Below are 3,659 nucleotides of genomic sequence, written 5' to 3'. Positions count from 1 at the left end.
GTGTGCGGGGGCCGCCTGAATATGGCCCCGCGGAGGAAAAGACCATTGTGCTGCCGTAGCAGCAGCAAGTAGTCGCCTCCGGCACGGAAGAGACGGCTGTGCGGCCTGCAGGCGAGGCCGGACCCGCGGGGTGTGAGGCCCAGCACATGGCGCGGCGCTCTGCGCACCTCCCCCGCGCCGCCCGGCCCGGCTCGGCCCAGCCCCGCCTCGATGGCGGCCGGAAAGAAGGCGCCTCTATGGGGCTGACCTGCACTCCTCCCATCAGCCACCGCGCCGGGCTCAGCACCCCCACCCCCGCCCCTCGGTTTCTCCCCTCCCTTCCCCTCCCCTCCCGGCCGGTGGCGGCAGCGGCGGAAGCAGCAGCTGCCTGAGGTGGGGCACCGCGGCCCGGCGATGTGAGGATCCTCCGCCAGAGCCGCCCCCTCCCCCAATCAGGGAGGAAGTGAGCGAGCCCGCCTGCCGCGGCCTCTCCACACGCGCAGCACGGTAAGCCGGCCCGCGCCTTCTGCCGTGCCCTCCCCGCCGGGACGGCCTGTCTGGGGCCTTCCAGTGCGGAGGGAGCTGCAGCTGCTTAGCGCCGGGTGGGCCGCGGGGGGTTGTCGCCTACGAGACCGACGCCATCTTAGCTCGGAGCGCGGCCTTGTAGCCCCCCCGCCCTGGCCCGGGCTCTGCGTCTGGCTGGCAGGCCTGCCGTAGAGCCTCGCGTGAAGGGGACGCGGGCCCTCTCCGGAGCCTGCCGGGCAGGGACCGCGCCCCCCACCTTCCCACCGTGGTTGTGGCCGCCGTCGGGGCCCCTGTGCAGCTGTGAGCGGGGGCAGGGCCGGATGGGCTGCGCTGTGCTGAGCTGAGCAGGCCGTCCGCCCCTCGGACAACTCTCGTCCGCGTCTGCCTGACGCCGGAGCGGAGTCCCAGCACCTGGGTGGCTGAGCGCATTCGGGAGGAGGCTGAGGCCGTGCACGGCCCCGGGCAAGGCAGGAGCTGCGTTGCTGCGGGGGGCTTGGCTCCCTCCTGGCCTCACACCCATCCCAGCTTGGGGGTGTGGACTTGAGGCTTGTATGCAAAAGCTGACCCAGCCCTTCCTCAGGCAGAGCTCGCTGTCTCTGTCAGGCAGGGAGGTGTCCCGAGAAGGGAAGTTTCACCCTCAGGGTACATACTTGATGCCTTTTCAACAATTGACTCTGACCGCCGTTTCCACAAGCCACGTGTCACAGATACAAACTCAAGGCCCACTGCAAACACAACAACACTGCTAATGTGGAGTGTCCACCTGATGCTGCAGGCTGTCATACGTAAATCTAAATCATGTCAACTGGAGTAGTGTGCCCAGATGTAAGTTGGCTGCTAATTTAAGTTGAGCCACAAGGGTGTCTAGCTAGTCTCCTAAAACAACTATTAAAACAAAATAACTAGGCTTGTAGTATCACACAGATAATTTTACTAAATGTCCTGTCAAACTGAGAAATAGACAAGGCCACTTGGAAAAGCTCTGTGGTGGCAAAGTAGAAGCTTTCACTCTCTTTACAAGCATGTTTCCTAATTTCATACAAGGGAATCAGTTCAGGATCTGCTCAGCACTGGGAGTTCTAGGCACTGGGAAATTACGCAGGTTGGAAATTCTTCATAACTCAACACGTAGTCATTGAGGGTTCTCAGCATCTTAAATTTTTGTGGCTTCCAAAGTTAAATGCAGAGATGACACTTTATAGTCTTGGTTTATGTACATTTAAGAGTACTTTTTTGTGTAAGTCCTTCCCCTTCCTTTTCTTGTACGCTTCTGATTTATTTAACGTTTTCCCATTTAATATTGAATTTTATTAGTTTGTCTCTTTTAAGGATGTCGGCACTCATACGCTTATAGCATCAAATAGTAAAGATGTAAACATCTTTTCTAGTAAGTCTGTTGCAACTCTGACAGTAACTACAGTACTAGAAATGTAACAGTCCTTCAGAGAAATAACAACTTGGTTTTCATTTCATTTTATGCCATAAGATAATTTAATTTTCTGATTTACGTCAGTTATTAGTTTGTCTAATTATTGCAGTTGCAAGGCTGCTGCTGTTGTAGTAATGTTCTGTGGAGTAGTATCATGCTGAAAGTTGATGTAGCAAATTAGCCTTACTTTTATTGGTTAAAAGCATAGCAGTGTCAGCTGCAAATACTTCATAAAGAAACAATGCTTTTTTTTCTTGCCCCATGCTGTTCTTCTTGCAATGTTTCTTTAGCTCTTAAAAAGCTTTGTCATTGAACAAGAGAACTTGAAACATATTTGAAATGTACAATTTTCTGAACTTTTTAATACTTTTTAGACAATGGTTTTTATCCTGATTCAAATCTATCGTTATATATAGAGTTTGAGTATATATGATTCTTTTGGTTCTCAGTGTCTGTTATGCCAGGACTTTATCTTATTATTTGGCAAAATAGGAAGAGTGTAAGGTGCTTGTGGCTTCAAGAGACTTTATCACAAGCCTCATGTTGAGAACCAGTAATCCAGTGGTTTAAATTTACTTTGCCAGACTTTGAAATTTTATTTCGATGATGAAGGGTACTATTTCCAGGTCATATTTGAGCTGTAGAGTCAGATTCATGGAATGTATGATATACTTTAAATTAATTAAAAGGAAAACCATACAAGATTAATTGTACTCTAAATTAATTCACAATATTGCAATAAAATTATGCAGCAGGATCTAAGAGAGTTGTCAGAGAAGCACCCTATTTTTAAAGTTTCTGTTTTAAGATGCTGACTTTTCAGTCTTTATTTCTAAAAATAACTTTGAAGTGGGAGCAGATATTCTTAAAAGATTTGGTCATTTGGTAGATTCACAGTAGGTGTTACATATTAACTTCAGACAAGTCAAATAAAAGCTAAACCCCTCAAATATAGTACATATCCACTCAGTTATCAATCATGATCAAGTCTGGAGGAGAGAGAGAGAGACGTGGCACATTACTTCGAAAGTTGATACATTTTTGCCTCCATACTAATAAAATTTACAAGAAATCCTCCAAATGAAGTGAATCAAGTTAGGTTCTCTTTCTGGTGGATCTGATATGTAGTAGGGCTGTGTGAAGCTTCAGGTGGTGATTCGATTTGGAGGAGATTCGATGGCCGAATCTCCAAATCGAATCGGGGGGGGACCACTGGTGTACAAACAGTGGAAACAAGGGTCTGTCACCAAGGAGGATTACACCTCTTGCTCAGGACTGTAGGGAGGCTGTTAGGAAGGCCAAGGCAGAGATGGAGCTAGGGCTAGTGACCAGATTTAAGGATAATAAAAAGTTCTTTTTCAAATACATAGGAAGTAAGAAGAAGGTTCCAGGTAATGGTTCCAGGGGGACCCCTACAGGATAGGCTTGGCAATCTGGTGATTGCAGTAAATGAAAAAGCTGACCTCTTTAACGGATTCTTTGCCTCCATATTCCTGAACAGGGACTGGGACATCTCCCCTCCAAGAATTGCAGATGGACCCAGGGGAGGCACCACCGTGCCTAGGGCCAGGGACAACCTAGTTAGGGAACTTTTGGAGGGGCTGGACGTGTTTCAGTAGGTCCAGATGCTCTTTACCTGGGGGTGTTGAGGGAATTGGTGGAGATCATAGTGGGGCCCCTAGCATAGCTCTATGAGTGCTTGTGGGGCACTGGCCAGGTACCAGAG

General features: G+C 49.4%; 1 protein-coding gene across 10 annotated transcripts in view; it reads left to right on the top strand.

Moving 5' to 3' along the window:
- Positions 1–306: 306 nt before the first annotated feature.
- Positions 307–3,659, top strand: part of ZNF280D (zinc finger protein 280D) — a 109,415-nt gene continuing 106,062 nt past the window's right edge. For 4 of the 10 annotated variants that reach the window (XM_019504270.1, XM_019504273.1, XM_019504272.1 and 1 more), the window contains exon 1: positions 311–486. The gene's annotated coding sequence lies outside the window, so the exon portion shown is untranslated. Of the gene's footprint in view, positions 487–3,659 lie in introns of all 10 variants that reach the window. The other 6 variants (XM_019504277.1, XM_019504279.1, XM_019504278.1 and 3 more) reach the window with 3 other exon arrangements.

The sequence above is a fragment of the Gavialis gangeticus genome, unplaced genomic scaffold, assembly GCF_001723915.1.
Source record: "Gavialis gangeticus isolate Ggan-Ray unplaced genomic scaffold, GavGan_comp1, whole genome shotgun sequence".
NCBI classification, from domain to species: Eukaryota; Metazoa; Chordata; order Crocodylia; family Gavialidae; genus Gavialis; species Gavialis gangeticus.
The sequence above is the reverse complement of the archived record's forward strand: the minus strand, read 5'-3'. Positions and strand labels throughout refer to the sequence as shown.